This window comes from Pelodiscus sinensis, chromosome 2 (genome assembly GCF_049634645.1).
Source record: "Pelodiscus sinensis isolate JC-2024 chromosome 2, ASM4963464v1, whole genome shotgun sequence".
NCBI classification, from domain to species: Eukaryota; Metazoa; Chordata; order Testudines; family Trionychidae; genus Pelodiscus; species Pelodiscus sinensis.
Genome location: NC_134712.1, coordinates 140,434,108 through 140,461,900, shown reverse-complemented (window position 1 = coordinate 140,461,900; position 27,793 = coordinate 140,434,108). Strand labels below are relative to the sequence as shown.

Sequence of the window (27,793 nt, the reverse complement as noted above, 5' to 3'; positions counted from 1 at the left end):
GTTTCAAGCCTGCTACCCATTCCTTTCCTTTGGTGTCCTCTAGTCCTTCTTTATGGGAACTCATGAAGAACTTTTCTGAATGCACCCTCTCCACCCAACCCCTGCTTTTACAGACCTCTATCCTGTCCCCCCTCCGTCTCCTCTTTTCTAAGCTGAACAGTCCCAGTCTCTGTAGCCTCTCTTCATCTGGGACCTGTTCCCAACCCCTGATCATGTTAGTTGCCCTCCCCTCTCCCAGCCTTTCTCTTCCCCTCTCCCACCTCCTTTTCCCAGTCTCCCCCAGTTTTTTTCAATAAAGACAGAGTCAATGTTGGAAGAAACGTTATCTTTATTTTGTACATCAAGAAGAAGGGGGGCTAGGGAAGGGCAAGTGGAAGGAGGTGAGGGAGGAATGGGGTACGAGCCCCCGATGGGGAGGACTGGGCTGGCTCTGCGGGCTTCTGGGGGTGGAAGCTCTCCTGCAGCCCCCCAATTACTCCCTCTCCCCAGATGGCAGCCTGCGGCAAGTGCAGCCGGGCTGATGGCCGAGTGGTGTGATGTGCCCAGTGTGGGCACTCAGGGCACTCCAAGCCAGAACTTCTTTGCAAGCGGGGCACCCCTTAGAACTGTGTGTCCGGGGTGGGGGTCGGGACCCTTTAAGCGCAGCCCTCGGCTAGCCTGAGACAGTATCTCCATGCTCTAAGTCCTCCTTTTATGCCCTGCCGGCACTGCTTCCGGCCATCCTTAAGCCCTGTTCAGAGTCCACTCAATGTGGACTTACTAGTTCGAACTAGCAAAACGCTAGTTCGAACTAGTTTTTAGTTCTAGATGCGTTAGTTCGAACTAGCTTAGTTCGAATTAACTAATTCGAACTAAGTTAGTTCGAACTAGCGCTGTAGTGTAGACGTACCCATAGACACACATATAGATTTTATAACTTCTAAAACTACTCCTGCACTTGCATTGTACATTCACCTTTCATTAGTCAAGGGGAGTTTCTATGTTTGAAAATGGAATGTGCCATCGTATTTAAGGTAAGATTGGGAAAGAAGATGTTTACTAAAGAAGGACAGACCTGGTCTCTGGCAGAACAAAATGAGGAAATTTCACTGAGAAAGTTTAATCAGTCCCCTCCTGTTTGAACTGTGTGTGTGTGAACTTGAGAGCCTTCAAAATGTACCCAAACCATCCTGAAATTTCTGAATCCACACCTAGAACCATAATGCACTGCCACCACAAAACATCCCTTCCATAAACAATCCCACAACAGCCCTGAACTCTATGGGCTCCATAATGCTCCCTGTGGTTTTCTGTCAGATTACATCAGATGTTCTTCACATATTTGTGTCCTCCCTGTATGCTGTCCCAGCTCTGCAGAGGTATCTGGCACAGCAGACCTTGGGCGAATCACCCAATGGCCACAAGATCATTAAGGTACAAAGGCACCTAGCCAGGTTTATTGTTAACGAAGTATAGTACTAGTATCCCACAGACTCTACAAGACCACTAAAACATATATGCTCATAACAATGGATACAGCTCAGTCAATAGCAATTTCCACTGTCCGCTAGACTGGACAAAGTCACTCCTTTTGAAATACATTTTTATGCACTAATACAAACAAATTACATATCTTTCCTGACCTATATAGGTGCCACCCTCTGACGTACCTGGGTGCTACCTAGTGATGTATTCAGGGGTCTCCTGTTACCTTATACATGTTGGTTTGATCAAAACATCTCTATTCATCATGTTGTCACCCTGACTTCATCTGTAGGATGGGTCAGTGTGTTCCTGATATTGGTGGGGAATGTGCTGTTATCAAGATGTTTTGGTGTCACCCTTCAGGAATGCGAGTGTTTTGTGGCTAACAATATCAGCTAAATTCTGTGAGCAGGGCTGGCCTTTTGCTCACACCCCGACTTTGCTTTATGTTAGCAAGTTTTGACATTACTTTAGCCAAGAGTATTAGGCTCATATGAGACCTCTGATACACAACTTTATATTTCAGGTTCTCTTCCTATTACACTTCCCATCATCTCAACAAGGCCCAAGATCCTTGCTTACTATGATGGCTTCTGAAGTAAGTCCTGATGGTCTGCTACACATTTAATATATATTCAGGGATAACTGACTGACCTGTTTTAGGGGAATACCATTGAATAAATCCTCTCCTATCTAAATATCCTGAATAAGACATCTTCTTAAGTGGGAAGACAAATGTCTTCTGGTTCCACTGCCTCTGGCCCTATGAGGCATTTATGCTGACAGACCAGCAGACAGCTATGTGAAAAAGGAGAAAAGAGGCGGCAATGAATATAGATTAGAAAATATTAAATATGGAAAATGGATGAGAGAAGTTAAAGATAGTAGGGAAAAATCCATGGTTAACAGGGCTATTAAGAAGGATTTTAAGTATAGTAGGTGTTAGCTGGAAGGACACTCAAATCAAAATGGAACTTAAGGAACCTGAGACACTTTTGCAACCAAAACTATCAGTTGCACACAGCACGTGGCTGTGCATACAGTACCACTAAGCTGCACACGGCACTTTTTGCACTCATCACACTGCAGCTTTGCACTAGAGACTTCTGGTGTTTTCCCACCTAGGGATTAAAAGCACAGACCTCTGAGAGAATCGGGCTCCCTTTTCTCATCGTCCGGTTAGTTGGCAGTTTCCATTTCCACCTGGAGGAGGATCGCTGTGCTCAAGGCCGGATTAAGGGGGGGCTAGCTGGGCAGCTGCCCGGGGCACCAACCTATGGGGGTCGCCCGATGGCAGCTGTAAGGGGCACTGCACACCCGGGGTCAGGGGCCACGTGGCGCCTGTTAGAGCTGCAATCAGGCACTGCACGCCCCATTGCAACTGTACGGTGCGCAGCGTGCTGGGGGACGGGGCCACGCATGCGCCGTGTGCTCGGGGGCAGAACCACGAAAGCATCATGCACCCACTGCCCCGGGCACAGGAATGGCTCGAGCCGGCCCTGGCTGTGCTATTATTGGAGACCATGGCGAAGGCCGGGACCAGCTTCATGACAGACCAGACCCAACGCCACCACTGCCAACAGGGTGCTCCAGTTCACTGCTGTAGCGATTGCTCAGTATTGTGGGCCCTAGCTTATCCCACATCACCGAATCAAGACCCACCGCACAGTTCTATCGTGGTTATCATGGTGAAGGCCCCTTTCTGGAGACAAGAACTGTCCACTACCATGGTGCATGCACAACTTTCCTTCAGTTGCTGTAATAACATCAACAGACTACATCTGGACTCCTCAGTATTCCTCCCCTGAGGCTACCCCTAGCCAATGGCTAGAAAGCCCTGAGCCTTGTGCAGTCATCGGCCAGACTGAGTATAGAGTTCTCCTGTTCATTTTTGCTGTTCTATCTTCTATTATATCTGGGGTGAGGGGTTGGTTTTAGGCAGTGTTATATCCTGTGGTTATTGTTTGTTGTATTATCTGTTGTATTCTACATTATATTATTAAATTCTTACACATCTGTGTTTATTCAGACTGGAGAAATCCGCTGGTGATAGATATGGTGGTTTCCAGGACAGACCACTTTCTGGGACAAAGGTAATTTACATCAATTTAGATCAGTCCCCACTAAATTTAGCTTGCTAGTGTGCCTTTGCTAGTAACATAGGAATAAAAGAAATCCTAACACATGGGATAGGCCCATTAGTATCTAGAAATTGTGAAATTATTAATACTGATGCAGAAAAGGGAGAAGTGTTCAATAAATATTTCTGTTTTTTCATTTGAAAGGAAGCAGAATAATGTACTTGTAGCATATGAAGATGACAAAAGACCATCCTGTAAATTAATAACCAAACCAATGTTTAAATATCTACTAAGGGAAAATATTTTTCAAAACAGTAGGCCAAAATATCTCTTTTAAGGACTCTTGCATGTAAATTATCTGAGGAGACATCTGGCTTGCTAATGTTAATTTTTAATAAATCATGGGATATCAAGGAAATTCCAGAAGATTGGAAGAGTGTTAATGTGCAAATAGTCAAAAAACTCTAGTTCCTACAGGTAATAGGCCAGTGATATGAATATTGGGTAAAATATTAGCTAATATGGGATTCAATTAATAAAGAACCACAACATAGAAATAGAATGAATGCTAGTAAAGATCACTTTACAGAAAACCGATTTTGTACAAACATCAAGAAATTTATTCTTTAAGGAGATTACAAGTTTGGTTGATGAAAGTAATTGTGTAGATGTAATATATTTACATTTTTATAAGTCATTTGACTTAGTATTGCATGACATCCTAATTTAAAATAGTACTGTCGGTATCAGTAAATTGTATGCTAAATGGATTAAAAACTGACTACGTGACTGAGCTACAAATTAGTTGTCAATCAGGTGTCACCAATGAATAGGGGTTTTTCTAGTGGCGTTCTATAGTGACTGGTACTAGGCAGAATGCTGTTCAACATCTCGTTGAATGATGAAGTTAATATAAAATCACTGCTATCAAAATCTGTGGATGACACAAAGATTGGTGGAACTGTAATCATGAGGAGGAAAGAGCATTAATAATGAGGAGGAATGGTCTGGGTCACTTGCTAAATTAGATCCAGTCAAACAAAAGACATTTTAGTACTAGTTTTATAGCTAAAAACAAGAAAGGCAGAACAGACTTATAGAATGGTGGACTGTATCCTGGAAAACACTAGTTCTAAGAAGGATTTAGAAGTCATAATGAACAAGAAACTCAACATGAGCTCCTTGTGTAAAGCTGAGCTAAAAGGCCTACTGTGACTCTTGGAGTAGTAATTAGGAGTGTGGAAGTGATTTTATCTCTCTATGTGGCATGAAACCAATATTGAAACACTCCAAATAGTTCTGGTGTCTACTTTTTTTAAAAGATGTTGAAACATTGGAAACTGTGCAGAAGAGAGCCACAGAAATGATTAGTGACCAGAGAAAATGCCTTACATTAAGTGACTTTAAAAGGTTTGTCTGCTCAGCTTATCAAAAAGAAGATTGGATTACAGTGTCTAAATACCTCTGAGGGTAGAAAATATCAGATACAAAAGAGTTTTTAAGATAATGTGGGAGAAAGCATAACAAGAATCAATGGCTGAAAGATGAAATCAGACAAATTCAAATTGGAAATAAGGCACAATTTTTTAACAGTGAGGGTGATTACCCACAGGAACAAATTACCACGGGAAGTGATAGATTGAAAGCAAAACTAGATGTTCTAAAAGATATGCTTAGCCAAACACGGGTTATGATGTAGTCAGATAAAGTTACTGGGCTCAGTACAGGTGTAACTTGGCAAAATTAAATAACCTGCAATATATGAGAAATCAGACAAGTGAATCTAATGGTCCCTTCTAGCCTTAAATGCTAAAAAGCTATGTAATATGCTAAAATCCCAGTCATACTGAACCTTCATGCATCACTAACACACGGGTGTCACATGACGCATTGTTTCACAAAAAAAAACATTTCTTTTCATTGTGACCATGAATAAATTATTTTAAATAAGTACTTTAAAATACTCAGTGCCCTTAGCTGAAGTGTAAACCACGTGTCTTGGTTTTAGAACTGTCGATTAATGGCAGTTAACTTATGCAATTAACTAAAAAAATGTAATTGTGATCAATCATAATATTAAATGCTAGGATAACAATTGAAATTTATTAAATATGTTTGTTTCCTACATTTTCAAATATATTGATTTCTATTATAAAGCAGAATACAAAGTGTACAGTGCTCATTTTATATTATTATTTTTATTACACATATTTGCACGGTAAAAATTATGAAAGAAAAAAATTTTCAATTCATCTCATACAACTAGGGCATGTGTAAATTACATTCCTCTTTCGAAAGAGGAATGTAAATTAGGCAAATCGAAAGTGCAAGTGAAGCATGGATTTAAATATCCTGTGTTTCATTTGCATATTCACATCTGAGTGCTTTTTTGAAAAAGGGTTTTTCGAAAGTGAAAGCACAGTCTTGACATGGTTCTTTCCAAAAATCCTCCTTTTTTGAAAGAATCCATACTCCTTATTTTTTCAGGAGTACAGGTTCTTTCGAAAAAGGTTTTTTTTGTTTTTAAAGAACCGTGTCTAGACTGTGCTTTCACAAAGTAAAACTTTAGAACTTAGAGATCCACTAAGTCCTGTTTCTTGTTCATCCAATCACTTACACAAACAAGTGGTTATAATCTGCAGGTGAAAATGCTGCTTCTTATTTACAATGTCGCCAGAAAGTTAGAACAGGCATTTGCATGGCACTTCTGTAGCCAGTGTTGCAAGGTGCTATATATGCTAAACATTTGTATGCTCCTTCATGCTTCAGACACCATTCCATAGGACATGCTTCTAAGTTGATGATGCTCACTCAACATTTTTTTTTAAAAAAAATGTCAATTAAATTTGTGACTGAACTCCTTGGTGGAGAATTGTATGTCTCCTGTTCTGTTTTGCCCACATTCTACCATATATTTTATGTTATAGAAGGCTCAGATGATGACCCAGAACATGTTAATTTTTAGATACTTTCACAACAGATTTGACAAAATACAAATGTAAGACTTCTAAAAATTTCTATAACACTTGACTCCAGGTTTCAGAATCTGAAGTTCCATCAAAAAACTGAGAAGGATGAGCTGAGGAGCATACTTTCAGACCACTTGTTTGGAATAATCTGATGCAGAAACTAGAGAACACAAACTAGCAACTGGTAATAGAAATGTAGCCATGTTAGTCTGGTGTAGCTGAAGCAAAATGCAGGACTGGTGACATCTGACTCAGATGATAAAAATGAACATGGGTCCATCCACTCTGCTTTGGATAGTTATAGAGCAAAACCCGTCATCAGCATGGATGCATGCGTAAGTAAAGGTGGTTGAAGCAAGAAGGGACTCAATCTTTAGCATATCTGGCATGTAAATATCTCATACTCCAGCTACAATAGTGCCATGTGAACACCTGTTCTCACTTTTAGGCAGTATTGTAAACAAGAATCAGGCAGCATTATCTCCTGCAAATTGTAATTAACTTTTTTGTCTGATTGGCTGAAGAAGAAGGAGGCCTGAGAGGGCTTTCTGGTCAAAGTTTTACATTGTTTTATTTTTGAACGCAGTTAATTTTGGTACATAGTAAGTTCAACTTTCATGATAAAGAGGTTGCACTATAATACTTGAATTAGATAAATTGAAAATATTATTTCTTTTGTTTTTTACAGTGCAAATATTTGTAATCAAACTAACTATAAAGTGAGAACTGTTCACTTTGTATTCTGTGTTATAATTGAAATCAATATATTTGAAAATGTAGAAAACATCCAAAAACATTTATGTAAATAATATTCTATTATTGTTTAACAGTGCAATAATGTGATTAATCACGATTAATTTTAATTGCTTGACTGCCCTACTTACTTTTTAAATTAAGATCATAATAACTGACTTAAAAATAAGAAAAAAAACTAACTGAAACTAGCTAGGTTTAGCAGAATTCGATTTTTGTATCATTTTGATGGATAATATAGATGTTCATTTAAGCTTTTTTCAATTTTTATCTATATACATTTTCACAGTTTTGCTAAATCATGGGTTTTAGCCTTTTTATTTTTATAAATTTAAATTTAACAATTGAGGTAAATTATAGCCAAGGTCAGACAATTTTTTTATTAAAAGTTGAAATTCAAATAACTGAAGTTTATAACTATTAAAACACAAATTATCAGCATCATGTGTCAAAATATACAAAGTAAATAGCCTTAAATATTCAATTATAATAATTTATCAAGCAGCATATTTTACTTTGCCTAGCTGTAAAATGTTATTAATATTGATTGAAATATTTTTCCTTTGGTTTCGTCTCTATAGAGTGAAACTGACACTTGCCAATAAAAATTGAATCCTTCTAAACCTAAAATAAGTAAAACTTTCCTTGATCTACTACAATACGTCTGCTTGGATAGGCTATTCTGCAACAATCACATTTTTACATGCAAGGAATTCAGATATTATTACTTTTAATTCTTTTAAAATAATAATAATCTGATAGTGTAATCTGCTGGTAAAATGTATGGTATGAAGGGTTTAGGGGAGAAGAGAAAAGGGAAGATGAAGAAGCTCTCTGAAGTGAGAAGGTGGTGTGGGTGTTACTTAGTAATGGGAAATCATAGCTGTTGAAACTAATGATGACAGATTGTCAGTGAAGAAGTTTGAAGGCCTGTAATTATTGGCTGGCATGCCTGAGGCATCACCCAGGTGTTAGCAAAGCATTAAGGTTGAGCAAGAGAAGACAACATTTTACATAGGTTCTATGATAAATTCCCTGAAAATAGTTCTAATGATGCTGTTTATTTTATTATACTAAGTGGACTAGCAACTGTAAATCACTGTAAACCAAGGTACTAAAAATAAACAACCCTCTAAATATTCTTTCTTGGACTATAGTTCCAGAAGAAGGCAAATAAAGAACTAGAAACAAAAACAGTATGTGAATATCTGTGCAAATCCTGAGTGGCTTTTTAGCATGTACTCCTTTTATTTGCTATTCATAACACTCACTTGCGTAGGATTTTGTTTGCACTATTGTTTGAGGAATCAGCCAAATTCCTATATTCACAAAAGAACAAAGTGTATTTATTTGATATTTGATGTTCTCTATTCCTTATTTACTCTTTAGAAAGTTTTAGTTGTCCAAAGATTAGGTGAAACATTACCATTTAACTTAGTTAATCAGTCATACTACTTGAACAGCACATAGTAAAATTCTAAAATGATCAACTCATGGACCATAATCTTAACATTGATTATATAAGCTATTTAATCAGGACCAAATTTTTAAATTGGTGGAAGCCAAATGCTTTGGTGTCTGCAAAATCCCCCTTTCTATCCACAATCATTAGGCACCTAAACACCTTTAAAAAACAGGCTCTTAATGGTTACAAATAAAAAATACAAGCATCTCCTTGTTTTTTGTGTCGGTCCTCTTTCTAAATTTAAATGCTCCAAAGTTGGGCTCCTGTGGTGGTTTTCCTACAACAGGTATGTTAAAATTTAATTATATTATGGTTACTATTATCAGGCTATGTATAGTCACCTCTTGGACCAAATCCTGCGCTCCACTTAAGACTAAATCAAGAATTGCTTCTCCTCTTGTGGGTTAAAGAACTACCTGCTCCAAGAAGCAGTCATTTAAGGTGTCAAGAAACTTTATCCCTGCGTCCTGTCCTGAGGTGACATACCCAGTCAATATGTGGATAGTTGAAATCCCCCATCATTATTGAGTTTTTTAAATTTTTATACCTTCTCTAATCTCCCTTAGCATTTCACAGGTGGTTGTTGATATATCCATACTGCTATAATCATATTATTAGATCTTGGAATTACTCACCGTAAAGATTCTTTGGAAAACTTTGGTGCATATGCAACTTTTACTTCATTTGATTCTACATTTTCTTTCACATACAGCGCCACTCCCCCACCTGCACCATCTGTTCTGTCCTTTTGATATATTTTGTATCCTGGTATGACTGTGTCCCATAGGTTATCATCATTCCATCACATCTCTGTGATGCCTATTATATCAATATCCTAATTCGATACAAGGCACTCTAGCTCTCCCATCTTATTATTTCTAGCATTTGTACATATGCACTTAAAAATTGTCACTATTTAGCTGTCTGCATTTTGTCAGCTTAGATACTGAAAAATTTTCTTATGAGAATCAGCTTGGTACCTGCCTTACTTCAGATGAAATGCTTTGAAGGGAAGCCCACCTTATAACTGTTAGCCCCATGGTTCAAGAACTTAGCTGTAATGTGGGAGACTGAAATACAATTCCCCCTCCATATTGTAAATAGAAGTTTCCTGCTTCCCAGGAGAGCGGTCTAGTCACTGAACTACGGACATTCTAATGTGGGAGCTGCCTCAATCTCTCAGTTAAAGATGCTCCACTGTGACTTAATAATGAAAGAATGATTGGAGTGGGGGAACGGACTGGATCTCCCTCATGAGGGCCTTAACCACAGAATTATACAATCATTTTCTCTCTACCCCAATGACTATTTAAATATTTACCAACACTGGATGGTTACAGGGTTACAGCAAGTCCAATGGTTAGGGTGCTCCCTGGGAGTGGGGAGACCCGGAGTCCAATCCCTCCACTCAAATTATTCCTTCGTTTTATATTCGCGATGCAGCAGCTTGAAGAAGAGAGACTGACAAAGCCCCACATCAGAATATGCTATAGCTCAGTAATTAGAGCACTCTTCTGAAGTGTTGGAAGCACTCTTCACATCCTTTCTTCCCCCTCACAGAGACAAGGAGGAAGTGAAGCTGGGTCTCTCACATCCCAGATCTCTCACCAGCGGCTTTAAAACTGTACAGTGGACATCTCATCCTCTGGCCAGACTTTGAAAGGGGTCTAAGGAAGTACGTGATTGTACCCCGTACACAGTTTAGGTGGAAGAATATTTATCTTCACGAATATGTGAATAGCTCTGGGGCTTAGGCAGGGAATAGGTGCCTGGCTGCCTAGAGAGAGGCAGTGGTACACAGGTCCAGAAGCAAGGACATGGGCCTGAGGAACTTTTACCTTGAAAACATAGGTGATGAGTGAATTTAAGCCCTCACAGGGTGTGCTGGAAATATTGTGAATTATGGGGGAGCCAACATAAACCCAAGATTATGGTGCCTAAAATACTTATTTCCAAACATAAAGGTTCACCTTAATATTTTCTAAAACAAATTTCACCTCATAATGCTAGGAGAGAGACATTTAACGCTCTTGAGGATATAGGAGAATTGGTTACCTTACAACATTGTTCAAAAATCTTAGTCCTTTATAAGAGGGGAAAATAAATTTCTTGGTGGGCTGTAGGCATAGCCATGTCTATCCCTTGTTAATGATTTGCTACCCAAATTAGGTTTCTGAAGTTATCAGACATTTAATTGCCATGAAATGCACTATTCCTATTCTTACTTCCTTCTGAAGAAGAAGGATTCAGATTAGTTATGCTACGGATTCTTTGATGGATTTACTATATATTCTTTTATATGCCTGCTTTTGAGAATGGATGATAAAAATGAATCAAGAAAAATGCATATTCAAATCTTGAATCACACAATTCAGCATGGGAAATGATCAGCTGAACCTCAGAGCGCACTTTCTTACGAAAGAGCAAGATCAGTTGCAGGTCAGTCACAACACTAAAGGAATTTACTTTCACGCACAGTAACGGAAATAATTAGAATATACCTGGTTTATGATGCATAGTTGTCTGTATGATGTATTTTTGAGTACTGTAATATGAATGCCAAAAGTGCTAAGGCTTCACAGATTTTGTTTGAAATGTAAAATATAACATAGCCAAACTACACTTCAAAATGATATACCATATGAGCCCATTTTCAGCATATCCTTCCCTCCACCTCCATTTTTGCACCCACATTTAGTTGTTGTTATTAATTTTACAATAATTTTCACAAATAAATAAAAAATAAAAAGGCGAATGACTTACAGCTTATATAAGTTACCAAGGATGTGATTAATGGCCCTCAAAGGCTCAAGGAGAGAAGATGACTCCTATTTTTGTCTGTATTTGTAAGAATACAGGATTTAAATTTATTTTCACTACAGATTTGACCTTCCTGATCCATCACCATCAGGTATTGATTGGGAATGTGCAGGACCAGGGGAGATTAATACTGATCACTCTACTGCCAGCCTCTGTGCTCTCTTCTGGATGCTGGGCTCCCCTCCTACCTGCCAGCCCCCACTTCCAGGCTCCCCTTATGGCCACCGACCCTACTTTCCACTGGCCCTGAACACTCCTGGCTACCAACCCAGTTCTGCTCCAAGCCCATGCTGGGTTCCTGGCTGCTGGCCTGACTCAGTTTCCAGCTCCGGCCCTGGCTAGTCTTACAGCCACCAGCCTTTTTGGTAATATTTCTTGATTATTTTATAGCTAGATACTTGACTGCATTGGTTTTCCTATGGAAATTCCATTGAGAAAGAGGCTCACTACATGGCAACAGAGATTTCCAATCTTTCCTGATTTATTTTGTAACCAGCTATTGGTACATATTTTTCAGTTAATGATAGGAAGGCCAGACTAATGATTTCTGGTATATGCAAAAGGACTTTGTCATCATATAACATCAAGCTATAGATCATGGAAACAAGTTGTGTGCCTCAGATGTCTGAATGAGCCAGAAGAGGTAACGCCAGGGGCTCAAGAACTAAACTGAAAAGCAACAGAGACAGTGGGTACCCTTTATAATAGCCCAGAAGAGGATGATAGTATCCAAGATCACATTATTGGTTTTGAAACAGGAGTTTGGAAGAGAAAATAATTGTTGGATTCAGAAACTAAACATGAATCCAATTTTTCTGTAGTATACAAAACATATACCTCCAACTCTATCAAAAGAGGTTTTTACAGCAAAGACTAATATGGCTTGTGTTTTTGAGTCATCGTTTCTCAGTGCTATAATCAATAAGTTGTCAAAGGTTATTGGAGCCATGATGGCCTCTGGCAAACCCGCCTTGATTTGGGTGAATGAAAGAGGTTAGAACTTTCTCCAGTTTCATTGCCAGAACTTTTGCCAATATTTTGACATCTCCATTAATAAGTGAAATTGACTTATAGTTGAAATATAGTGTGGCATTTTGTCCTGGTTTAGAAATATCTGATATTAGGGCTTCCCTCAGCATAAGGGGAAGTATGCCCTCTAGGAGTGATTTATTAAAAAGTTTAAGCATCTTGTTAAACAGGAGGGCAAGACAGTGTCCACAGAATTTGGTAGGGAAGTCATTTGGCCTAAGGGATGGCCCCATTTTAATATTCTCAGTTTGCCTCAATTAACTCATTTTCTGTTAGGCACATGTCAAATTTTCTACACTGAGCTACAATAATTTGCAGTAATGTAATATATTAGAAAAATGGATGCAAAGCATCTGTTCAGAGGGTTGTGTCCAGTTGCTACATCTCTTTATAGAAATTAAAGAACTCTTTATTAATACCTTTAGGTGATGTACTTATTGTATCATATTTATCATTGATGGCCGTGATTCTACATGCAGAGCTCTTTTGCCTTAGGTGTTCTGCTAGCAACTTGTCAGCTTTTTCACCTCATTCCCAGAAGTCCTGCCTGAGTTGAAATAAGACAAATTCAGCTTGCGCAAAATGCAGTTTATTGAGGTATAGCTACAATTAATCAGGGATTGCAGCAAACCTGGGGCTGTGGCATAAGACGAATTAAACAGCCACAATTATATACAAATAAAACAAGAACTGTCTGTTGAAATTTACAAAAAATGATCTAGTCCAAGATGATCACCAAGTAATTCCTCCCTATGAATATATAACATGTATTAAATAGGTGTCAAACGACTGTACTTACTGCACCTGCAGTATTAAAAAAAGAACAGTAGACTAGGTGCTCTAGACATGTCAGCTGGTGTTTAAATACAATATTGATAACTGGAAGAGATACAGAGGGATATATAAACAACTTCAGATAGGTTGAAAAAATATGGTTCTGGAGTTCAAAAAAATACATGTGTGCTCTTTTCCAAAACTGAGTTGCATAAATGGTACCTGTTATAGACATAGAAGGGATACATCAATTAAAAGAAAAGACAGATACCAATGGGAAATGTTTGGTCTCTAAAATATTTAAGCAATGACATTTTTTTCATCAATGTTAAACTGTGATGTAAGATTCATTCCAAATTCCAAGTCTGATAAGCACACTACTCACCTAAAAGCTCATAGGGTATGTCTACACTACCCTCCTAGTTCGAACTAGCGGGGTAGTGTAGGCATACCCTTACTCATCTGCCTGCTGCAGTAGCCCAGCAGCTTGCTCAGTAAAGGATAGAGTGGCCACAATAAAATAGCTTTTCTAAACTCAGATGTGCAGTTGCCTTTTCATCACTGATCAGGGCAGGTCCTCTTTCAACATGCTTTTGTATATTACACAACTAATTCATTGCCAGAGTTCTATAGGATCTACACATGCAAAGATCCTCCTCATGAAGAGTGTGTCACATAAGCAGCTTCTAGGACAGAGTCAGGAGACAGAGAAGCCCCCAAAAAGGGCCAGGACATGAGGCAAAGCCAGAGATGATAATAGGCAAAAACATGGGAAGAAATGTCAACATCAGTGCCAGGTCCCCCACCCTGGTGCTTCTCCACAATACATAAGCAGCCGCTTGGGGACAGACTAGAAATAGCGAGGGCAGTCACACAGTAAGTAGCTAGATAAAAAATAAACTGAGAACTGTGCCACTAAGCATAGCAGCAGATGACACAATGCCTGAGAGCCACTCAGGGAATGTAAGTGCAGTCAGAGCAGGCTGCTCTACTCAGGCTGCAGGAGATGCTACACGATATAAGGCATCTCCACATACATCATCACAGCAACTGAGCAGCTGGATATTTTGTCAGTGGAAAAACCAAGAACAAGTGAGTAACTCTGATCTCTCGTGTAGTGACAATGCATAGTACATGCAGTGATAGTCTGACGTGTATCAATAAGGGGCCTTTTGGCACATTGCCATGCAATCAATATTCCATTCAGTGCATCGTCCCAGGGTTCCCCAACTATTCCATTCCCCTGGCTCAATATTGTGCCAGGAGACACAGGTACGTGGGTGGTGAATACTTCACCTTCCCCATCACCACCACAACTGATTTAGGCTGAAATCCAACCTGGAACTATGAATTTGGCATGGGCATGCCCACTCAGTAACCACTTTTGCAGATATTTGGCTGTTATCTGACGTTTCTCCCCCAGTATGAGGTTTCATGATGGAAAGGAAAAGCCAGATTTCCAGGAAGTGCCACCTGTCTGCTGAACGAAGAGGAGAGACAGATTATTACATAAAATGAATTCAATGGGAATGTTACTCTTCAAATTTGTACACCATACATATTAGGAGGCTTCTCCACTTGCCCAAGACGACACTGGACTAGATGTCAATACTTGCAAACAGTACCACTATACTTGATTTGCTTAATAAACAAGAGTCAGCAGAACTAGGATATCTGGCTAAAACAACCCAAAATTACAAGTGATCATCACATACATACACAAGCAAAAAAAAAAGTCCTTGCATTGGGGATCACTTCCTCGGTGTGCACATTTTGGTTTATTTTAATCTGTCCTTGTATTCTTAGACAATCTGTAAACAGGGGTTTTATTATTAAATCGATTATTTTCACAGTGACACTAAACATAAAATTTTGGTTTGGATGCTTTTTGCACTCAACACAGTTCCAACAGCCTCTTTTGAATGAGATTCAGACAACTCGCTTATTCTGAAAATACCCTTTCTTAGGAAATACTAACCTTACTGGTCAGTTCACTAAGATACAGACACTTGTCGTAGAAAGCATAAAATATTAATCAGTAGTCTTTAGCAATGTAAATAATCAGCTTGTTTAAACAAGAAAAATAATCATTGAACAGGGATAAGTTACTATGGGAGAAATCCTGGCAAAGGATTTCAGTCTGTATGTTTTATTCTCAGTGCTTGAACTTCTAGTAATAAAGGAGAAACAGCTATATTTTTTCAGTTTATCAATACAATTACAAACATTAACCAGACAAATAATACAGTTTAAACAATGCATTGCTCTCACTTACATTAATAGAACAATTTAAAAAAATACTATCCTAGTTTTACATAGTATTTTTCAGAAATATTTAGTACTGTAAAAGGGAAGGGATTATTGTAATCTACAGACTCCCCATAGTTCAGGGAAATGAATTAATATTTTCAAAGACATTAGATCTTTAACACGTCAATTAAGAACTAAGTCTAAGGAAATTAAAAATAATACAATATTTATCAAGTTAATTCTGCATCCATTCATGCTAGAATGGGTAACAAACTCAGCAATGGTATTTTTCTATAATTTTCATATCATTGTAAACATTGTGTTATTTTTCAGTAAAATATAGGAATCATGTAATATACATGACATCTAATATACATGACATTAGCAGTACAGCTGGGTATCTGAAATAGTATGGGTTTTGGTTTTTTGTTTGTCTGTTTTCAATACAAATGTTGAAATAAAAAAATAAAGGATTTTCATAAGATTAGAACTGAATCTAACGAAGAAAAATAATATCTTTATATTCATTTCCATTCAAAAATAGTATATTTCATAGGCAAATAATGGTGACTCCACATGTGTTCAAGCACTTGACAAAATGGAAGCAAATATACATTTTTAAAGTGTTACTTACTTTTTACTTTTGTTTTTGCACTTGGCTTACATAGTTTCATAAAAGTTCAAATAAAATGCTCAGAGTCTTGAATTCCCAAGACTCCTCTTTGAAATGTTCAGTTGATTGGACACTTCTTCATAGTAAACAGCGCTTCTGTGAAATTGAAAGATCTATTTGCTGAGTGGTTCATGTATTAATTTCATTGTACAACATAACCCTTGAGATTTGGAGCATTTAAAAATACCTTTCCTGTTTCTCTTCAGTGCAATTGATTTTCATAGTATATAAATTGAATTGTTTTAACTGTTGACATTATTAGGCTGAAAATCCTAAGTTTATCATCAAAGTATTATGTTATAATAATTAGATCATGTATACCGCTGCCGCTTCTTGTCATCACATTCTTCATGACCAAATAAACTGTCATTATATCTGGACAGAGCCCAAATACATACACATGAGCATCATTCTCCACTTCAATATTTATCCTGAGATTTGTCATACTCCAGACTTCTGTGAACTTTAAAAGGAGTTTTGAGTGCTCATAGAATTCCATAGTGGGCTCTTTCATAGGAAAATAATAACAGAATGTACAAATAAACATAAAGGCCAAATATTTCCAATAGCTTGGGTGACTTAAGAAATTTTCCTTTCTATTAGCTGATCTGTACAAAAGGTGATTCATCTTATACAAAAAGTCAATGAAATTTTTCCATAAGTACTGTATGCAGGTTCAGGATCAGAAATGCAGGTCTGTTAGTTACTCCAGACAGAAAAGAAAAAAACAAAAACCACCACCACAACCCAAAAACAAATAAATCAAAAAGCATTTACCTATTTTTTAGTTATTGTTTAAGCAATTAAAATGTGTAATTTTAGTTGGATTACCTACTTTAACTTGTGGCATAAGTATGTTTGACAGGCAGAGAAAATATGTTCGGCAAAAGTAGGGCAATTGTATCCCTGAGCATAAATGAATTTTCATTTTAGCTGTAGGAAACATGGTTCAAGGAAAATTCCACTTCAAATACAGAAAAATAAAATAATTTTATAGTAACCTCATTTTCAGCTAAGAATTATTATTGTAGTTTTTAAATATCATAAGAGGCTCATTGTCCCAAAAGAAACAATTGATTTAATGCTTTAACAGGATATTTTATACATATTGGTGTTATTTCAGGTAAGAAGATTTGTTAACTGGAAATCCAACTCTGACTATACAGTCCATTTTTAAAGGAGAAATTACTTTGTACAACTGTAATTTAGCTATGCAAAAACTGACAATATAAACTTTAGTTTGCACTGGTAAAATCTTAGATTGTGTTTCAATTCTGTAAAGCTTCAACCCTTCAAATATCTTTTTTTATGTTTAAAGGTTAATTTTCACTCAGGTAACCTAGCTCTCTGTAAACCTTCTCTGTCTGCAAGGGATGGAGAGCGAGACTTTAGCATGACAAATGAGTCTGGTGAATAGTTTTGTAGAATAATAAAAATAAATATGTCAGCTTGTCATTAAAAGAAATAGGTTGTCATTCTTTTTTTATTAGTTCTGCCTGTGACCCAGGGTTACCTACTGTGTATAAATGGGATTGCTAGATAACTTGATTTCCTGTTTCTTTTTGAAAAAAAATTTGGAACTATTGGCTCATTTATAACATTGCTTGTGTTTAAAATTTGGTTGTATATTAATTGTTCTTAATGCTATGATTTCAGATTTTTTATTATATAAAATGGACATTTACCAATAGATTCTGAATTATTTATTATAATAATTTTATGATAACAGTGAAACATAAAAATGAGTTATAGTATTTGAAGTGTCTAATACACTTTATAGCAGAATGGTAAAAATCAACACTGAACATAAGTGACTACATATTAAGGGGGGGGGGGAATGCATTAACAATACCAGAAAAGGGTCTGTGGTCACAGCAACCACAAAGTTGCTGGATACATCATAGAATTATATTGAACCCTAATATAAATGTGTCTATAATAACATACAATTTATAGAGACATTGCTACCTTTGTTCCTAAGTAAAGTGTTGAGTAAAAATGGAGCATTGTAATTAAAGTAAAAATTAAAGCAAATTGCTGCTGACAGTAAATTGAAGCAGTATAGTCCCTGTATTTTCAAAATATTCCTGGCTCAGACTACTTTATTTAATCATGCTTTCAAATATTTCTGTCATAGACAACTATTGGTTTGATCCACTAGTAGAAGAAATGTATTGATGATTCAATCTTTACAACTGCTCATGGGAGCTAGGAGAAAGCTGATAAATGGAGTCCATTCATTATGATTAATACTTGTTCTAATCCTCACAGAGCAAATGTGGCTCAAGGCAGGAGATACCCTACTCAATTTCTAGTAGAGAGACAAAGAGAAGAATGAGAACAAGCCCTTTACAAAGAAAGTACTGAAAGGTGTTTATTTTTGGAAACTATCTCCCAATCCTGGGACTTCTATCCCTGATGAGAACACTGTGTGAAAAGGCACAATGTAGCTTTCAGGCTGCATCGGTACCATCTAGTGTGTGAGAAGAAGGTAGATTTTGATGCCTGAGTGATCAGATCTTCTTCCAAGTAGTTTGCTAAATTCCCACTGGCTAAGAACAGCAAAGCTGGAAGTGCAATAGATGGAAACTAGAGACCACGATAATTGTACCAAGGCCTGCTGAGATTTTCTTAACTGCTTCCAGTAAAAGAAAAGAGTCCCTTTGTAACAGTGGGAAGTCCCACAAGAAGGACCAAAACACTATGTTCACTCATATATGAATAACACTTATTTTATCACATGAAGTTATAGATCCAGGTGCTCTAATAGAAAGAGGAATTTAACAAATACTTCATGAGGCAGAAAACTTTTCATTTATTCACAGAAATAATGTAATTTGTAGCTCTTTTCATATATGCTGTGTTTTTCAAATAGTTAGAATAAGAAAATCTCTGCAACTTTTTATTTTGTATCATAACAAATGTAGAAATGAGTCCTTTAAATGTAATTGAATATTAACCTTTTTTTTTCTTTATAATAGTAAGTTTGGGTTTTTTTAAAGATTGTATATAAATAAAAATGTTTGTAAAATCTCTGTTTCACAGATTCCTAGACTCCAAGGCCAAATGGACCATTGTGATTACCTACACTGACCACTGGGTATAACAAAGGCCATAGAACTTCCCCAAAAAAATTCCTACATTGTTTTTATAAAAACATCAAATATCGATTTAAAAACTATCAATGGCTGAAGAATAAGCCACACCATTGGCTAATTACCCTAACAGCTGAAGATGTGTGCCTTATTTTTTCCCATCTGAATTTGTCTCGTGTCAGCTTCCAGCCATTGGATCCTGTTACAACTTTCTCTGCCAGACCAAAGAGGTCATTATTAAATAATTGTGGATTATAATCAAATCATCCTTTAAACTTCTCTTTGTTAAACTACATAGATTGAGCTTCTGGCGTCTTTCACTATGTGGCATGTTTTCTAATCCTTTAATCATTCTTGGGGCTTTTCTCTAAATCCTCTCCAGTTTATCAACATCCTTCCTGTACTGTGGGCACCAAAACTGGACACAGTTTTCCAGCAGCAATCACACAAGTGGCTAATACAGAGGTGAAACAATCTGTCTACTCCTATCTGAGAGTCTCCTATTTATCCATTAGCTCTTGGACACAGTGTCATGCTGGGCACTCATATCAAGGCCGTAACAAGGGCAAGGCCAGTGAGACACTTGCCTCCGGTGCATAGCTAAGGGGGTGCAGAAAAGACAGCTACTATGCTGTTTTCACTCGTGCCTCGGGCCACGTCAGCACCCCCGCCCGCGCTGAGGACAGTCTTGCCTCAGGTGCCAAATAAGCTCTGACTCATATTGAGCTGATTTTCCACCACAAGCCCCAAATCCTTGTCAGACATGGCTTCCTACAAGAGAGTCACCCATTGTGTGAGTATGCCTCCAGTCTTTGTTCCTGCATGCATACATTTACATTTAGCCATAATAAAATGCATATTGTTTCTTGTGGCCCACATAACAAATGATCCAGATCACGTTCAATCAGTAACTTATCCTCTACATTGCTTACCATTCTTCCAATTTCTTTTTTTTTTTTCAATCTGCACTCTTTATCAGTTACAGTGTTGTATTTTCTTCCAGCCAGCTCTTTTAAAATTCTTGAATTCAAGTTATCTGGACATGCTGATTTTTAAATGCCTAGTCTTTGTTAGGATTCTTTTTGTTCCCAGAAACTCTGATTGTCCTTAACTCTTCTTGCCACAATTTTTTCCTGTGAATCTTTGGATCCCTTGTCAATTTTCTACAATTCCTACAATTAAAATACTTCTGCTGTTAAGACATTTTTAAACATTACTTCAAATCAGTAACTGTATCCAGTTCAAAATAATTATTCCTGATTTGCAATATTGTACATGAGACAATGAGGTCCAATGATTATAGCAAGAAAGTTTAAACTTTTTCAGAATTTCTTTCTTGCTTTAACTCTTAAATGTTATATATAAATATTCCATTATTTTTAAAAAGCTTCTATTAGACAACACTACGGGCCAAAATGTGATCCTTCCCTCTTTGCTTGTTATCTTATAGTGCCACATATAGTGCCACAGAAGTCCGTAGGACTACTTGTATAGTAAAGTACTCCCAGCATGAGGAAGACTATCTGGATGTGTCCCTGATATTTCAAGAATAATCATACTCAACTCATTATGTCAAAGTTAGTTATGATGCTGTCTTTAAGGACATGATTCTACCCTCTGTCATATAAAGTGTTCATAGAAGGTCAGATTCTGAGATCTATACACAGACTGAGGTGCTCTATACACCAAGAGGTCATAGGGGGTATGTCTCCACAACAGAGTTTTGTCGGAAAAACAACCATTTTTCTGACAAAACCTGAGTTACATCCACACTACAATGGCATTTTTCTGAAAGCAAATAGAAAGAATAGAGGGTTTTTTCTGGAATTGGTAATCCTCTTTCTACGAGAAAGTCTTTTTCCAAAAGAGCTCTTTCAGAAAAAGGAGTGTTTGGAGGGGAAGAGGGAGTTCTTTCAAAAGAAGAGGAAAGAGGAAAAAGCGCATATGCCCTAGTGGCCACTCCTCCCATAGTACTTACAGCTTAAATGAGAGATAGAGTCCATTCAGTGTGGATGCTATCTTTCGAAAAAGCAGATCGCTTTTTCAATGTGCTTTTGCAGTGTGGATGCTCTCTGTCAGAAGAAGTTTTTTCGGGAGATCTCTTCCAAAAAAAGGTTCTTCCGAAATAAGCCTGCAGTCTAGACATAGCCAGAGTTATAGAGTTTCAGCCTAGAAGGGACCACCAGATCATCTAGTCTGATCTCTTATATATCACAGGACACCGAATCCACCCAGCACCCACACACTAAATACAATGACCAAAATTAGACCAACGTTTTACAGCCCACAAAGACTAAATTATGTGCTGCAGACAGAGAATAGAATGTACTGAAGTGCACCAGTCCCCAGTGTCCCCACAGTGGCAGGGAAGTGATTAAGTAAGATATATGTTTAAGTGAGAAAGGCTAATAAGCCCAAGTTCACTGCCAGTCTGACCTGGGAAAAAATTCCTTCCAAACTCCACATACCCTGCCAACCACCTGATAAGGAGAATGGTTGGCAGGGTAACAGAGCCTAGGGCTCTTCCTTCCCAATGTCCCATCTTTAGCCGTGGCCTTCCCTTGTATGTCAGAGGAAGATGATTAAAAGAAACTTCTCCCAGAATACCCTTTTTTGTCCCCAACTTGTGGCCAGATGAAGCATGCACAAAAGGAACATAAGACCTAAACCAAAAGTGAGCCCTCTGGTTGTTGGGTACAGCCCCTCTCCCATCACAATCAATCCCATCATACAATTGGCCCCATATATTTGTCCAGATCTATCAAACCTAAGATGTTTATCCCCACAACTTCTTCTGGGAATCTTTTCCAGAAACTCAACCCTGAGATGGTTAGAAATTATCTTCTAATTTTGAGTCTGAATATATTCATGGCTACTTTATAGCCATTTGTTCTTGTGCCAACATTATCCTTTTGCTGAAAAACTGTCCACCCACCTATGTATTTATTCCCCTTATGTAGATATAGAGGGCAAAACTATCCTCTCGGCCTTCTTTTTTCTAGACTACATGAACCAGACTTATAGTCTTCTCTCAAAAGTTAGACTCGTCGTTGCCCTGATCATCCTGGTAACAATTCTTTTTACCTGTTCTGGATTAAATTCACCTTTTTTGAACATGGATGGTCAGGATTGTGCACAATATTCCACATAAGGACTTTCCAGTGCCTTTTGCAATGGCATGAATACATTTCTATTTCCACTAGAAATGCCTCACCTAATATATCAAGGAGCTGTATCTGTCTTTTTCACAAGTCACATCACATTGGTAAGAAACCAGTGATCAGCCCTCACACTCCCAGGTCCTTTTTTCCTCTACTGTCGCTTCCAACTGCTGAGCCCCCAGCTCGTAGCAGAAAATGCTATGTGCATGACCTTAAACTTTGCACTATTGCATTTCATCCCAATTCTGTCACTCCAGTCTTCAAGGTCATCCAAATTTTCCATAATATTCCAACCATTTTCTGAACTGATGAAGCCTCTTCCTCCCATCAGCAAATTTCATTGGCATACTCCTACATTTATGCCAAGAGCATTAATGAAAATATTGAATATTATTTGTCCCAGAACCAAATTTTGCAGACCAACACTAGCAACCACCCTGCTGTCAGACAATTCACCTTTCTGCACAACCTGTTGCCTTCTCCCTTTGACCTTTTCCTTATCTACCTCATAAGCCTTGTGCTGATTCCCCACACTCTCTATTTTAGCTAATAATTTCCAGTGGGGTACTGTGTCAAATGCTTTATGTATATTAGATCTACTGAACTTCATTTTACTACCCAGATAAGAGCTGGAGTAAGTGGAAATCCCAGCTGTCTTTTGTCAGAATTATATGTCCATACTAATCTAGTCAGGATTTAGTTCTAGAAGCTCTATCTATTGATAAATTCACTGCATTGTACATGCTTTACCATTTTGTTCTTGAAGTTGCTTATAACATAAGATTATGAAACATTATCTCAGGAACGAAAAAGTCCCTAAAAACCGAATGAAGATTGACAAACATATAGTTGACCACTCTTGAACTTCCTCATCTTGACTGGTCTGAGTTATATCTTCAAAGTAGTATGCAAAAAAAGTGAATTTAAACAAAAAGAGAAAACAGAATACAAAGGAACTTTCATCACCTGGATACAAACCAGTAAAAAGCATATTTGAAATTGATGCAAACTGAGTTTTGCAGATGTATAAAAATAACTGACTTTTGCTATTAAATATGTGCTGTGTTAATTAACAAGTACCTTGATTTTTTTTATCTTTTATAAAAATGTAAATAATTATTCCAACTGACCAGATATGCATTTCTCATAGAAGTTGAATGGCTTAGAAATAATATGAAAATAAAAATTTTGTTTGGCTGAAACTTGGTAAGGAGGCTCACGCGGAGACAATTTTTTTCCTAAAATATCCTAAAACGTTGTCTCTGGTTTTGAATTATACATACTGAAAACACAAATTATAAAAGAAATACTCCAGACCCTTTACTACTTGGATAGCTCTATATTTTTATATGTAGTTTTATTTCTACAACCCCTTTTAGAATTGGCGAGCTCCTGGAATACTGAACTGATGTTCAAGCATTCCTAGATGTTGTACGATAGCACCAAATGTCTCAAAAGTTTCCAAATACCATTTCCCAGCTTGCTTAGAGTCTGGTGCAGAGAAAGAATGGAATGTAAATTGGAATGGAATGGAATGCAAAAGCCAATGTAGTGTTTCAGATAGTGTGACTTTTATAGACAGTTTGCGGGTCCAAGAAGGAGCCATGCCAATCTAATTTCTTCTATGATGAGATACCTGGCTCTGTGGATACGAGGAAAGTGGTAAACCTTAACTTTAGCAAAGCTTTTGATATGATTTCCCAAAGTATTTTTGCCAACAAGTTAAAGAAGGATGGACTGGTTAAATGGACTATATGATGGCTAGAAAGCTGCCTAAATCATTGTGCTCAATGCGTAGTGATCAACAGCTTGATGTCTAGTTGGCAGCCAGTATCAAGCGGAGTGCCCTAGAGGCCAGTTATGTTCCATATCTTCATTAATGATCAGGATGATGGGATGGATTGCACCATTAGCAAGTTCACAGATGATACTAAGGGTAAGTCTATACTGCGGTGCTGTTTCGGGACACTTCGGCTGTGTCTACACTGGCATGAATTTCCGGAACATTAGTTATTTTTCCAAGAGATAGTGCATCCTGTGTCCTTGGCAGCAAGAGAAGTAACCTTCGATGGGGGCACTGAGTGCCAAAATTAAGTTCCTAGAACCCAATCCATACAAGGAGAAGAGAGAAGCTATTCTGATGAGCAAACCATATCGCTTCAAAATCTCTTTCTGGAACTTTTAGGGTATGTCTACACTACCCCGCTAGTTCGAACTAGCGGGGTAATGTAGGCATACCGCACTTGCAAATGAAGCCCAGGATTTGAATTTCCCGGGCTTCATTTGCATAAGCGGGGAGCCGCCATTTTTAAAACCCCGCTGGTTCGAACCCCGTACAGCGCGGCTACACGGGGCACGAACTAGGTAGTTCGAACTAGGTTTCCTAGTTCGAACTACCGTTACTCCTCGTGAAATGCAAACAAGGCGACGGGAAAAAAAAATGGTTACATAGTGTAGGAGCATGATGTCTGGAACACTTTGATAACAGTCATCTGGATCAAGTACAGCTTCTGAGCTGGAGTTGGGTAAAAGCAGTTCTGTGCACCAATGCAGCTCCACTAACTCACACAAGAACAAAGCCAAGAAAAATAGCAAAATATCATATCCAGTCTGATCAGAAAAACACATTCCATTAAAAATTTCTTCCTGGTCTCAAAAGGGCACATATACAGTCTTCTATCTATGAGTCCCTAGTTCAGGTATAGCACAGAATGGTCAAAATATTCATATGATGGATATTCAATGGCTTCTGTGAAATGATTTAGTGTTTTCGTTCCATTTTCTATGTGCCCAAATGACAAAACTTGCTAAGCTCTATAATTGCACTTTTTATAGCAATTTCAGCATAAGAGCCATGGACTAAATGGGCATGGAAACTGTTCCATCCTTTACCTTAATCATAAGGGTTCCTTTGTCTGTAATCAAAGATGTGGTCCATAGGTCAAAGTTGAAACGTGGTACAGGGATGTTTATTTTTTCAGTAGATAAACATAACAATTCAGTTTCTAAGTTTGTCAGTTTGGCACCATTGGCAAACACTAAGCATTCATTTAAAATTATTTATATTTTAAATTATTCCATGAAAGCATGGTTACAAATTTCAAACTATGTTAGATTTATCATAAAAAAATTCAACAAGACACAGGTTTGCTTTCAATGTCAGTAGATTTTACAGTGAGTTATTGTCCTCCAAAAAAAAAACCCTCAAAACAAAGTGTTGAACTTCTAAACTACTGCCCTAATCTGTCCTCAGACTGTTTCAAATTGCTGCTTCTATAAGTAGAGGCATCCAAAATGTATGATAATGTTAGAGAACAGTCTTGTACTGGCAGGAAGCTGCACAAGCTCATTAGCGTTTTTCCGTTTTTCAAATCCTATGATTTTCATCCTTATATCTACTTCAAAGAAATTTAAAATGCCAAATTGCTCCCATTCAATATCGATGGCTACTCTGTCTTTTTGTTCCTAATATATTTGTAATGAGGTATATGTAATTCTATCTGTCTGTTTGCCCATCTATCATCTCTATATTATTGGGCTATGGTACCCAATCATCCCTTAAAGTAGAAAGACTTTAAAAAGTGAGACATTTGACAAGCCCCCCACCTGTAGATTGTGGGGGCGGGGGGAGGTTAAAATAGGACATGGAAGGAAATTGTGCCCCAGTGGTCTCCCATGAGAATTTCCTCCGGCAACAACTGCCTCTCCACATGGTAACTTTCTCACATAAGAAAAAAACACAAAAGAATAGTAGTTTATAATTTAGTTTCTCACAGTAGGATCAATAACAGCAATAGAAATGTTCTGTTAAAAGTAAGGAGTAGTTTTATACTGTCAGCTCTAGAAGCTAACATTAAACCTTGCCATACTGTTCTTCACAAGAGAGACAAGTCACATATTTCAGATGGAAATATTTTAGTATCTGATATAGTTTCTCTTTTATGTTTCCTTTGCATTTCATTTTAAAAGGTATACTATGTGCCCAATCACAGCTTAGGGCACATATATTATATTTAACAAAATAACTCTATAAGCCAGCAATCTGCCACACACCTCAAAACACCACTCCTCAGACAAACCTCTGCAAAAGAGCTGAATCTTCTGATGTATCATGAGGCTGAAATTTATAAAGTCATCTACGGGATGTCCACGAAGGTTCTGTCACACCACTGGGAAAGCCACACTACAGTTCAGACTCTTGACTCAGGATGCTTGGCCTGCAGATGATTAAAGGTAGAGATTTTCAGGCTGACCACTCTCCAGTGACCTCAACTGCCATGATATCTGAAACAGTGAGAGGTGGTTTCAAGAAACTAGAACGCAAATTGTGCAGTGATTTATACAGATCAGCCAATATCCTGAATTTTAATTGTAAGTAAGTTGGGGGGGAAGACCTTGAGAGCTGATAAACATGTTTCGTGCAGAAAATATTGCCATATAAACACCTAATAGATAGATGGTGATCAGTAATCCAGTCTAGCAGTAACCGAGGTATGAACTATTGTGGCAAGGTCATAATTCTATGGATGTACATCTACACCACAGAGAAAGATCAAAACTGCAGCTGTTTATCTTCCAGGGTTTGAATTAGCAGTCTAATTAAGATAGCTAAACTAAAGTGAGAGGAGCACTCTGGTCAATGCCGGTAACCCTGCTTTCATGAGGAATAAAGGAAGTGGAAGGAAGAGAGAGTTCTTCCTTTGACTTCCTGCAATTTGGACAGCACCAAAAGCTGAGCTAAGCTACTTCAACTTCAGCTACGCAATTAATGTAACTGAAATTGTGTATCTTAATTTGACTTTGTCCTGTAGTGTAAACATACTCTGGAACTGCTTACACAGTAAAACACAACTCAGTGAGAGAAAGGGAGGAACAGTTTGTCCTATACTCTTAAATTCCCCAATGCATGCAGCCTATTTTATACATATATTTTTATAGAAAGTTCACATACTTGCAAAGCCCTGATATTTGTCTACAAAGACCCAGGTTCAGATCTTGCAAATGCTTAACACCCATGTTTAATGTTAAGCATCTGAGTAGTGAATGGAATTCTCTCATGTTTAAACGTAAACATATAGATAAATATTCAGGACCCAGCCCTTAATTTGCTCAAATAATAATATATAAAAACCTGTGAAATTGACCCTTATTCACTAAGTGCAGGCCAAAAACTTAGATTGTTGCAACCGTCATTTTAAGAACATCAGAGGGGTATCTGGAAACCTGTAATATTTTTTATTATAGTTGGGTTTTTTGCTT

The 27,793-nt window shown here is 37.7% G+C and overlaps 1 long non-coding RNA gene across 1 annotated transcript in view; it reads right to left on the bottom strand.

The window, feature by feature from the left end:
- The window catches only part of LOC102450602 (uncharacterized), a 108,828-nt gene that overhangs the window by 30,111 nt on the left and 50,924 nt on the right, over positions 1-27,793 (bottom strand). The window contains exons 4-5 of the long non-coding RNA XR_003086926.2: positions 26,588-26,751; positions 16,240-16,374 (exon numbers count right to left, since the gene is read on the bottom strand). This is a non-coding gene — a long non-coding RNA (uncharacterized LOC102450602). The remainder of the gene's footprint in view (positions 1-16,239; positions 16,375-26,587; positions 26,752-27,793) is intronic.